General features: G+C 34.8%; 1 long non-coding RNA gene across 1 annotated transcript in view; it reads left to right on the top strand.

The window, feature by feature from the left end:
• Nucleotides 1-13,298, top strand: part of LOC310641075 — a 186,749-nt gene that overhangs the window by 165,566 nt on the left and 7,885 nt on the right. The window lies entirely within an intron of this gene.

The raw sequence follows: 13,298 nt of genomic DNA, 5'->3' as shown, positions 1-13,298 counted from the left end.
TATTTCCTGATTTTAATACTCAGAAACCAAATGTGTGCCTTTCCATTCTAGTTTGGAATTATGGGGTTACTTGATTGGGAGTTTGATGCCAAACCCAAATGTGTTTTATAAAAACTGCTTGTTCATTTCTTCCATGTGATGTGGCCATAAATAGTATTTGGTTGATCCCCCCTTCACTCAAGATGTGTGGGGAACAGAGCAAGTGGAGAAAATTTTCAAGGAACCGTCACTCGGCTATTGCATTCAGATCTCTAGACTGAAGATCTGAGAAGGATTTTTTTCATTTCTGGTATTGGATTTGAATCATATATTCTTCTGTTTCTCCAGTACTATCCACTGTTTTTTTTTCTTCTTGTATTCCTTACTTATCACCTGGGTCAGGAATGGGGAGGAGTATTTTTTAAAAAGTTATAAGTGGACTTTGAAGTGTAATCCAATTTTACATGGTTTCCTAATGTTTGTAAACATGCTAAAACTATGAGTTGCACACAATCTCTTCTGCACACTACTTTCAACTTTAATGTTTTCCTTTTGTGGCCTTCTGAGTAATATGTACTGCGATTATTTTGAGAGTACTTGCCAGACAACTCAGTTATTCAGAGTTTTGGATATCAACTAAGAACTAACCAAGTTTTATCCAAATCTAAAGAAGATGAGAAGAAGAAGGCACGTAGTGCAACCTGCTTCTCATTTTTGTTGAGGTATAGCCTATTACGGCTTGGCTTGGCTAGCTTTGTAAGGGAGGGGAATGCCTTTCTCAAACATCTTCTTCTCCTCTTCTCAGGCTCTACCTTTTGGCTGTGGCAGAGTTGCACGGGGTTGCACCTGCCCTGCTTTCATCAGGGCATTGGTGTTGCTGTGCTGCTCTTTATCCCAAGCCTTGCAGGACCCTCTACTCTTGTAGTCCTGTAGAAAGGAGTGGAGGAAGGTGCGTAGTTCCATCAGAGAAACCATGCAGATGCTGCTTCTCCTCTCACTTTGCCACTGTCGGAACCCACTGTGTGGGTTCTATGTGTTCTGTGTGTGACTCCTCACAGGACAGTTCAAACAAATAGAGCTTTCCTCAACAGATCGTGGCAATTAGCATTACCATCACAAATAGAAAAATAAAAATGGTGGAGCTGAGTTGAGCTGACTATGCGTGCCGCATTGAAAAAACAAAAACAAAATTTGCTTCCGCACAATTGACCATTGTCTTCCTTCCTTTGTTATGAAGGGAAGGGTTTGGCATGTTTACAACATTTGTATCACCAATGTGTATGAACAGACAAGAATATGAAAATCACTGCATGCAAGGAGGCAGCTGCCCAATCCAGCACGCTGTATGTTTGTGGAAAGTTATTTATTTTCTTCCTTGAATACTTCACTGAGAAGAACGTGGGATATCCAGAATTAGTTTCATGTTGCAATAAAAGGAAGAGTGTCAAAATAGGTGCTATATGTGCACATCTGAATGTTGATGGTTCATCAAGTTTCTCTTCGTTTTATGTCCAATCAATGCTGGTTCTTACCTGGCAGAGACGCATTTATGTTTTCAGAGTCAGAATGGGAATGAGCAGAAGCCATGGATGTTACCAACTGCATACCTGGTTTTAGTTTATATATGAGGAGGAAGGAAGAGATTTTTATTAGTAAATACCAGTCTTCTGAAAAAAGTGTTTTTAAAGAACAACTACACATTATTTTGTTCTTCTCACTTGGATGTTAGTTTTCTACTGAGAGATATTGTCAAAGGGTGATTGAACAGAGCACCATTAGACGGGGAATGTTACAAAGTAGGAATTCTGTATTCACATATCCTCTTTTGCCTTTTTATTTATGATTTCAGATGCTTTTTTAAAAAAATGAGATTTTGTGGAAAAGCATAAAGATTAAAACCACTCGGGTTTGTGCAAAGCCTTTGGGTACAAAGTGTGTTTATATTTTGATGCATCTTCATTTACTAGCCTTGCAGTGAACTTTGTAATTGGTAAACAACAGCAACAACACCAGAAGGCCTTTATTTAAACAATATGGAAATGAGACAACAGATTTATCATCACTTTGAAGCCCAATATTTTATATGGAAAATGAAGAAAAAGAGTTGGGGATTTTAGGGAGAAAATGTTAAGTAATCTGGTTATCTCCGGCAACAGACTTACATTCTACCAGTAGAAGATGAAAGAATCAAGATTTTTAACGAGGTCCAACTAATTTTTTTCCACAGAACAAATAAAAATTAAGTATATTTTGAGATGTTTTAGCTTTCTGAAAATTACATAATTATCACTTGATTCTTGCCTCCTATGTATTTTTCGTTGTGTGTTACATATATGGCATTACAAAAGTAACTTGAGGGATTGATTTCCATGCTTTGTGTGATTAATGCCTTTCAGGCTGATCTATTACAGTGCATCAGCACTGCTGCTGTCCATGTTTCTACAGTGAAAGAGCATGGAAGAAAGGGGCCTGGTGGTGAAGAGGAAGCCCCACAGGCCTCTGTAACATCAATAATAAATTTATTCGGAGAAGACAGGTTTCTACACCACAGTGCATCTGAAAATGGTGTGGTTTTGCCCAAAGCTCCTTTCCATGAGGCTTTACATATCAAGCGTTTCCTCATATTTATGTTTTGTTAAAAATTGAGCAGCAATTTAAGAGACTGCCAAAGCTGTTTGAGTTTAAAATAGTATTATTTTCTTCTGCTGGACAGTATTAAGTAGAGCAAAATCATCAAGTAATCTGCTAGATTGCAGTACTAATATTAGTGATTTAGCAACACATTAATATGATTTTTTAAAAAAACCAATAATGATGATGAAGTGGTTCATTATTTTTGAATTAATGCACTTTAACCATTTTAAACAAAAATGCAGGAAAATCAAGTGCATTGTTTAAAGATGCAGTATAAATTGTCATTTTAAGAACATCTATTTATTAAAATAATTTATGATTATTTAAAATTTGTACTATACAGTTTTGTTCCAAAGATGCCATCATCTCTTGGGAAAGCTAAAAGTGCAGCTCCCAAAAATCCCGCACAGAGCCATCAAGACTCTTCAAATACAGTAGATTCAGGTAGCCAGAGTCAAATTTTTGCCCGAGAAGGGATCGGTATTTCTTGCTGTACAGAAGCAAGCTGGTTTGTAATATTCTTAAACATCTAAGCACTGAGGAGTTATTTGTACAGAATTGAACCAAAGCAGATCCAAGAGATTTTGAAAATATCTTTTACAGATTCCCTAAAAGGGTTAACCATTTCCAGCCACATTTGGGATTAGTGGTATATCTCTTTCTCTTTAGCGCTACCCAGCCTTCAGCCAGTCCTGTTGCTGCATCTGCAGTTTTTTGGGGCAAGAAAGTCACCGAGTTGATCTTGAGTCTAAAATGCTGCTGGAAATTCTTAAGAAAAAAAATTGTCTTACATAAATATGATTTGCCCATTTTTTCAGTAAGGAGAATAGCTTTCCATATATTTTTTTTCCTCTGTCATAAGCTGCAATTTTTTATGCAACAGTAATAGTGAACTGGCGCATGTAAGGACTGGTTTCTTAAAATGTCTCTTTAGAACAGTTATCAGTCAATAAATCAATTTGCTTATCAATTTGCATTTTATGGATTATAAAAGTGAGCCTTGTTTTGTCCTATAAAACTGCCCCAATAATATAAAAAATTACATAAATATGGTTGGATAGGTACTTTTCTGAGCTAAACTCGTTTATCATTTTTCATTTAAAATATTTATGTATGTCACATCTGTAAAAGTTTTATGTAGGGAAACTAATATCTTAGTTCAAATACAGGGAGAAGGATAAATAAAGGGCACTATCAAGCACCTTCTTAATTTAGTCAGTTTCACTGTTTCCCACATGTAATCTGTAACTTGCCCTTATAAATATTAGATATGTGTTTAGGGATTGGAGAATTCAAATTTTAGCACCAGGCCAGTGCATGAAGAAATATATTGAAATCCCACTCACAAGGGCTGTAGCTTTCCCCATCAAAATATTATCTGCTAATTGTAAAACTATTTTGATCATAAACCTAATGATTTTTTTTTAAAAAAAACTATATAGTACTTTCAAAATAATCTAGATCTCAATTTTTAAATATTCTGGGGGCTAATTGAATATTAAGCCAAAGATTGTACTCTTAGAAAGAGAGCAGTGGCTTCTGGTCATTTCCTGGTTCTTGCCTTGGTTTTTGAAAGTAATGCATACAACAAGAACAACTCAAAATGCAGGTTGATGTATTGACAAAATCCAAACAATGAAAACTTTTTTCTGCTGTATACTGCAACTTTAATAATAATGAGCACTTCTGAATTTGTTATTGCGGATTTATATAATGCCTGAAAAAATATTCTTGCTTTTTTTTTCTTAATTTCTACATTTTAGTGAGTTAAGTTTAAAACCTATTCCTTTTTAAGTACATATATTTTAATACCCTGAGTAATATAATTAGGATTGTGATGAGTTCCCTTACAAGATGTGGTAGTGAGCTTGGTTTACCACAGTTGTGTTTTTTTAACAAATCTGAAATGGTTCTATTTTTCTAAATCCATTTATTCAGCAGGGGAATAGAGATATAGATCGACAGAAATCAGTCTACGTTTCCCTTGGGTTCATGGAGTTAGTTTCACAGCTCCTTGACTTTCTAGAGCGGTGTTTTAGAAAATGGACAACTTTAAGACCTGTGTGTGGATTTCAGTTCCCAGAATTCCCTAGCCAGCACTGGCTGGGGAAATCTGGGAATTGAAATTCACACTTCTTAAAGATGCCACATTTGAACAATGCTGCTGTAGTAATCAAAGTCCCTACTGAAAACTATCTTTCTGAAAAAATTGGCTCTTTAATTTTTTAAACAGATTTGTATCCCATTGACAGAAGCTGAAACAAATGAACAACTTCGTGTGCATTTATACTGCATTAGCAACTACATTTGATCCAATGAAATGGTTCCAAAGTCTTCCTTTCAGAAACAACACTGAACATTTTGACGATGGCATTATAAAATTGTGCTTTTTAGAACTACTTTTGATTATTAGAATAGCTTATTTTAAAGTTATACTTATTGCTTCTCTCCATTTATAAAAAAATTGTTACTGCTTTCTGTCATTTATGAAAAAATGGAAGGGAAACTGATAAAGAATTATTATTACTAGCATTTACTAGCATTACTATAGCAATAGTAATATTTAAGTTTAGTTCATTTTGTGTAATTTGTTCATTATGTTTTTTCAATTATTGTTACATTATATTCAATATTTGCATTCCCAGTGGAGTATCCAAATAGAGGATCAGTGCAATATTGAAAGAGCAAAAACAGGTTCCTCATCCAGGACTTGAAGTGGATGCACAGTATGAGTTTAACTATCTGTCATTTTTGATCATGCACTCTTAAGGAAAAAAACATGAGAATTGAGGAGTTGAACAACAGCAGAAGTAGGCAGGAAAGAAAACCTTTGGAAAAAAATGGCTGTGTAACTTTGAAATTGGCAGCAGAACTTTATCACATTCAGATAGAAGTATGACATCTTGATTCACTGGCTGTTCAGCTGTAACTTTTCTTTGCAATGTTCAGTATTTTTCCATCTTTTTTTGTAGCTGTATGCACTCTTTTTAACTTAAGCAGAAATTCCAAATTCTTGACTGATTTACATTGCTGTCAGAGGAATTTACTCCTGAATTGATATGTAGCTGCTGTTTATCATGCTGAAGGCATGTTGACAAAGGGCACTTACTGTTAAGTCTTCATGAAACACAAGAAGTAAATGCTTGAAATAGAGTATGTCTATATTGTATGGTATCTTCATACTCAGTCTCTTCCAGATTTAGACTGTTTAAAAAGGGAAACTTCTATGAAGTTGCAGCTTAATCTCTTCTTTTTTAAAAAGAAGAAAAGATTCAGAACTTTATTAGCCCATGGTCACAATCATCACTAAAATAGCAAATAAAGTGGCTGGATAAAAACTATTTCCAGCTTTATTGTAACTGAAAGTAAAATGCCTATGCTTATGCTTAACATTAAGACTTGATTTTATAGAAATTATCTTAGCATTTACCTAATTCATCACAGCGGACTGAGTGAAATGTCAAATATGCATGCAGAGCCTGAACTGTAAATCAACCTTTCCAGAAGCGACAGTTTTCAGAAACTGGGACGTTTCTATACTTCATGAAATTAGAAAATCAAACAGATCTGTGAATTTCACTGCTCACTGATTTCCCCCCCAAAAAAGAATGTCCTCTTCCCATTTAAAAATCAATCTTTTATAGATAAATAATTTTATTGAAGTTTTCAATAAAACATGCTTTTCTTAAATACATTTCTATAAACAACATAAGCTTTTTTAAGCAAATAGGAATGAGCAAAAATAGTCTTATAAGTTAGCCACTTCATATCTACTGGACATCTTATTTTAACATGGGAATGCATAGCTTAACAAAATACCCTCCCTAGAATTGCTTTTCTAAATTAGGGAAGTGATGGCAAGGATGCCTTTTTTTCATGCTATCTGTGTTTCTCAAAGGAACATTACCTTCTTGCTTTTATATTTTCATTGATTACTTGAGTGCAACAGACTCCGGTTAGGTTTACTTTTAGAATATTCTAGTTAATAGTCTATTTTTTAGTTTGATAAAATTCAGACTCTGCACATGCAAAGAAAATTTGTGACTTTAACAATACATTAAATATCAACCATAGTTTGCTGCTAAATAGTCAAAATCAGATCTCAGAAAAACCAGCCGTATAATTTATGGCTAAATCAGGGGGTACTTTACCTAATCTTAGGCCTTTAACAGGTACAAATTGGTAGAGCATAAGTTTCTTTGTAAATATTTTTTTCAGGAGGATTGTGGGGAAGTGGTCTTTAAGCTTTTAGTACATGTGTACAGATTAATGGGAAGTACATGAAAAACTTATCAAGTTCCAAAATGGCCTGATAGACTTGTGGGATTATTGCTGGTGTCTCAGTTCATCTATTTAGTTTAATTGTAAATTCTAAATCAAGGACTTGGGAATCAAGTGACCTTTTTCAAGCATCCTTGGAAGTCCATGAATTTGCCCAGTTCCTTTAATTGATCTTCCTCAATCTCCACTTGTTTTTTAGAACACCAGTTTGGAAAACCAGTTTTTGTGAGGGGTGTGCATAAATTGTGTTAAGTAAAGTGATGGAACAGTTTCACTGAATTCATTTCCTCACTCTGGGGACAGAACAGCCCAATCTGATTTGACTCAAATCCATGTTTTCCGGGTGATAAAATCACGTAAGCCTAGCAGGGACAGAAGGAAATACATCCGTGCCTTTAAATTTGCCAGATGGGCTAGCCCCGTGAGGTGTTTAAATTGTGTGCAGAGTGCAGTTTTTCAGGAAAAAATGAACAGAAAGTTTCACACTGTTGAGGGTGTTTTTGTATGTGTTTCACATCCAGCACAACAGCCACTACTGTCCTGTGTTGAGACTCCTGTTTATTATGACACCAAAATGGAGGATAGATGTATTCTTTAATGGTCAGAAGTAACTGTATTGTGACTTGAGGAAAGCCCGATTGGATTAAATAAAATATTGATCCAAAAATAAGTTAATATGCATATATATGTCATTCTCTCCCCCTCCATCTTTAAATTCATGAGTTCCGTTTCTATGTATTTGTGTGATACTTCTTTATGTTAGGCTATTTTCCCCCATAGAGGTATTCCTTGACTTATGAACACAATTGCACCCAAAATTTCCATTGTGAGTTTTGCCCCATTTTAAGACCTTTCTTGCCATACTTGTTAAGTGAATCATTGCAGTTGTTAAATTACTAACATGGTTATTAAGTAAATCTGGCTTCCCCATTAACTTTGCTTGTCAAAAGGTGATCACATGACCCTGACACACTACAGGTGTCATGAATACATGCCAGCTGCCAATCATCCAAATTTTAATCACATGACTACAGGAATGCTGCAACCGTCATAAGTGAAAGAGGTCAGGTCACTTCAGTGAGGTAACTGGTCATTAAATGAATGGTTGTAAGTCAAGGACTAACTTGTCAAATGTGATATTTCTATATTGTGTGATAAATTAGTTAATGAATGCCTATAATTGGAAGAAGTAATGTCTTTTACATTTGGAGGAAAAAATGAAATGATTTGAAAATGGCATGCAGTATAACCTTAGGGTTTAGACTAAGGGACAATGCTTTGTTCAAAAGAAGTGAAATGAAAGATAAAACCAGTTATTGCCCTCACATTTCATAGCATTTTAAAATTTGCTTTGCAAAACTGCAGTTATATATTCAGTTGTATAAAGCCAAAATGTGCAAAAAAGTAACCATCTTGTTTAAAAAGTTCTAAAATTAAGAGAATAGTAAGATATGTAAGGATCTAAAAACTTGAAGAAAACAAATTTAATTCTCTTCAATATAAAACAACCACTAAAATGAACTGGAGTTTTTTTTAGCATGAAGTAACTCATGTGGTTTAGCACAGTCCTTCCAATGAATAAACAGAAACCAGTGCTGTCTTTCTAATGGGCTTACTATGATTGTTTTTATCCAGAATAAAGAGAATGTTAGAAGTCTGAGACGAGTACGTTGACAAGGAGATGAGAAGGATGTATGGCTGGTCCTTGAGCTGTGTGATAGAGATGGATGGTGGAGGATGTGCTGAATGTTGTTTGGTTAGTTTCCCAAGAAAGATCATTTCTTGAAGTTAGAATAGATATTGGTGTAGAGTGAAAACTGAGGTGTTTTGAGTTGTTTGCATTAAGGAAGGATCCAGAAAGGAATCTAATTTGGAGTGCACTTTGGGATGCAAGAAAAAAAGAGCCCAATAATATTCACGGTTTCAAAAGTGGAAGAAAATAGATTGTTAAGATGAAAAATCTTAGATCCTTGCATATTATTCTTTTTTCTGCAAAACTGTTGGTCACATTTGTAAGAACCGTTTGGGGTCAGCCAAAAATGTTGCATCTTTTTATAGTTTTGTGCTGCAATAATCATTGGCATCTATATACTTGATTATTATTGAAATACGGAAAGATTTCTGGTAGATATCTGGCACTAGTATTGGTTGGCAATTGGGTTGATTTGTCAGTTTCAGTCATTGTATACTATAGGAATCTGGGGACATGTTCGGCTCAACTTTGTATTTTTTAATTTATATTTCAACTTTTTGGGGTGCTCCATTGGAATTTGCAGGAATGGCATAGTAGAGTAGTTGTGCAAATGATGTGGCAAAGTATGAAGGGTAGTCTTGTGCTTCTCTACAATAAAAACACTACATACATGCGACAGTTCACACAAAAAAATGAGGTACCAACGGGACAAAAACCTAGGAAAGCCCTTTGATAATTCTTTTAGAGGTACTTGATAAATAGGTAAATTAAGAGATGTGCTTCCAAGATCCCTTGCTATATCTTAACTAGTGAATACAAAGGCACAACTCTCAGGTCATATGCAGCTAAAGATAAACTGAACTGCAGCCAGCATCTTTTATTATTCAGCCCTCAGATCATATGTAGTGATTAGACTGCAGCTTTTACATTCATACAAGAAGTCACTTTGTAGATGTCTTTAAAGGCACTGCCAAGAGAGTCTAGTCTGCAGCCTCGTTTTATTCCCAGGTTCTTGCAATATGAAATCACAATATTAAACGTCTCACAAGACAGAACTTGATAACTAACTATACCTCACAGTGATCTCCCAGTTTACTCATTGCTTGGACCAAAGGTGGTGCTAATATGAACTTTAATTTTTATATTTATATTTCTCGTTGAGTTTTACCTGTGTGTATATTTGTTTGTTTTTAAAATCAAAGACATAATGTCCTGTTTAACTAAAAAAGATTTTACCCTTGGAAAAAGATTCTTTAAAACCCATAAAAGTTATTTGCAATTTAGACATTACTGTGTGTTTTAACTGGCCATACTTTTTTTTTAAAAAAAAGGGGAGGAATAAAGCATATCCTTCAAATGATTGCAAATTGTATTTCTTTTTATTATTTCCAATTATTTCCATTATGTCTGCTGTGTCAGAAGTGTTAAAAGTTTTTATTCTTTCAACTGTGTTCCAGTTATTACCCAACTAATTTCTTCTAGCATTTAAAAATTATAAATGTGTTACAAAAACTTAATATCTTCACTTTAACATCAAGTGATTTTTAATGAATTATCAATATCACCTAACAAAACATTTTAAAAATGCCTCAAGTGACATCTATCTAACCTTTGGGCTCAGAAGCTAAATCAGCTTAAAAGGTAAAAGGTAAAGGTTCCCCCGCACATGTGTGCTAGTCGTTTCCGACTCTAGGGGCCGGTGCTCATCTCCATTTCAAAGCCGAAGAGCCAGCGCTTGTCCGAGGACGTCTCCGTGGTCATGTGGCCGGCATGACTAGACGCCAAAGGCGCACGGAACGCTGTTACCTTCCCACCGTAGTGGTCCCTATTTTTCTACTTGCATTTTTTACGTGCTTTCGAACTGCTAGGTTGGCAGAAGCTGGGACGAGTAACAGGCGCTCACTCTGCTACGCGGCACTCGGGATTCGACCCGCCAAACTGCCGACCTTCTGATCAACAAGCTCAGCGTCCTAACCCACTGAGCCACTGCGTCCCTTTAAATCAGCTTAGTACTAGTTAAATTTGGATTGGAGATTCAAACCCAGGGAATATTTGAGGGAGTTACTTTGAGGGAATAAAATATTTTTAAAAAAATCCATCTGTTCCCCAAAAAACTTCCATGAAGCTACTAGGAGTCAAACTTGACTTGAAAGGATTTCCCCTATATTACACAAGACATTCACAACAAGTACAATTTACTATCATATTACCATGACATGGGGAATCTTCCTGAAGAAGGCAATGTGCATGGAAAGGATCTTTACAAATCTTTAAAAGCAACATTTTTAAAAAGTAATTCAGAATACTTTCTTAGCGGCATTGTACATGAGGCAATGGTAGGAATATGAGAAGCTTCCTTTTCACTTTTAATGATTCATCTAAATCAGATGAATGTGGTATTTTTCCTAGCATTATCTGAAAATTTGGGGAAACTATTTTTCTTTGCAGGTGTAACTTGTACATTTCTGAAGGATTAATTTATCCTTCACCAAAGACCAGAAATAAGATTATGACAGCCTGTATCTGCATGATGTGGTGTATCTGAGGCTACGTTCCAAAGTTTAGGTATCAATTTCCGGGTCAGAGAATTCATGCAAGGATATTGAATCCCATAAAATTTCATACAAGATTGTGGCACTCTGGGTGAAATACCTATTCCCTTCATTTTATGGGATTTGACTAATCTCTAGCTACATCTGCCTCTCCCAGAATGCTGTTGGAGTCGGCAAGAAACATTGAGTATCCACAGCCTTAAATTACCTCCTGATCTATTGGAACAAGCTTGGGGCTATAAAATATTTATAAAATATAAGACTTGGGGTTCACTCCTTACGCAAGAAAGTTTTGTGTATAGTCAATGGCTGTGCACATTTCAAAATTCTGAAAATTATTGATTAAAGCAGCCCTACATTTTTTTCCGGTTTAAAAGAAAGATATAAATCAGTGGCAACTCTGTAAAAATTGCATTAATTTTAATGGATATGTTCTTGGCATTTTTATAAAAAAAATCAGACTGCTTTAATGAATCGCATAGAATTCAATAAATGAATATGCTTACATGATTTCCAAAGCACTTATTTCAAATAATTTTAAAGCATGCACTATATGGCGCTGCCAGTTATTAATATACCGACATATAGACAGCAAAGTATTTTCAGTAGAAAGGATTGTCTAAGAGTCCACCAAAAAGCTTTGTTGTCCATAAAAGTACATCCTTATAAAAACAATATCAACTTTTCAAATAAAACAGTACATCCAGGTTTAATCATGCTTAGATAAATCCACAAAAATAATTGAGAATGAATGTACGCATGACTAATTTAAATGCCCAATTCAATCCAGAGTATTATAGCATCTTGGAGACCAACACATCAACTATTTATCTAAAAGTTTTTATTCATGAAAACATTCTGTAATTCTCACCTACTCTATTTATATTTGTGTTACAAATATGTAACAACAAAGATTTTCTTTTCTCAGTAAGTGATAGTTAACACAAGAAAATGTTAATAGCACAAATGTAATTCCCAATTAAGAGCAAACTACACACTGCATATCGTGCATCAGATTTCACTAAAAAAACTATTTTTTTAATTAGATTAAACTGGTTTAATTGCAATCTGCCATGCAATTCTGGTGATTTGTGGTATAAAAATGTAATATTAATAATTTAAAAAATCTCCAAGCAGCTATGCCAAAAATTGAAGTTCTTAGCATATGTTTGAAGTAAACTAGCATATTATGGAAACAGAAGGAATAATATCAGTTTTAGTGGGAATCCCTTTGAAACTAACCAACAGAGTCAATCATTTCCTTCCATATGTTTTTCTTTGAGAAAAAGTCAAGGTATGTGCCACATATTCTATTTGTAAATAGGTAGTTTGTCCCTTCATTTTCAAACATTTTTATGAGTAATCCTGAATGTCATGTGCCAATCATTAAGTAACCACTAGATGGTAGTGATTCAACATTAAATGTTTGCATTATTTCTTGCCTGTTGTTTTGTATGTTTTATGTATGAAGCCAAAATATGTGGCAGAAATTTTAAAGAAACCAGATGATAAGCATGGGGAGGGTGTCAACAACTCACAACTGATTGCAATCTCAAGTTAAGTGCACAACAAGCTTAGTCAATAGGCTATTGGACATGAGGTATAAGAGAAGAGCAATACTGAAAAGTCCTTAAGAGCATGATATCTAATTGCACATTGCAGCAACTTTGTTAAAAGGTAAGGAATGTAATCTTGTTCATGCATGGCTGGAAAACCATCTATGAGCTCAGAACACACTGCGTTGAGTTATACAATAGAAGAACGCAATGTCAGTGGGATATCTTAGTTCTGCTCCAGAAGGCCACAAAACAGGATGTTCAGATTCTCAAAGCAACTTAACTAGAATTAGTTCTTAGTGGAAATACATTTATAAAACAAATAAAACTGAAACTTTACTCTAGACATCTTTACAGACTTCCTCATGTATAAATACTATTTATCAATATTATATTAATTTCTACAGAATACCAAACCATGCAGTTGCGAATACCTGCTCTGATTTGTCAGTAATGATAAAAGTCTTAGTCTATTAAATTTAGTTTGTAGAAAATAATCAAAATGCTGCTACATGTATGTTGTTCTACTAGAAGCATTATTTTGCTAAGAAGCAAAACCTCCAGAAATGTCATTCTGTACAACAAAAATAAGGCTCTTTCTGC

The sequence above is a fragment of the Vipera ursinii genome, assembly GCF_947247035.1.
Source record: "Vipera ursinii genome assembly, chromosome: 5".
In the NCBI taxonomy this organism is placed as follows: domain Eukaryota; kingdom Metazoa; phylum Chordata; class Lepidosauria; order Squamata; family Viperidae; genus Vipera; species Vipera ursinii.
Note: the sequence above shows the minus strand (reverse complement) of the source record. Positions and strands in the feature narration are given on the sequence as shown.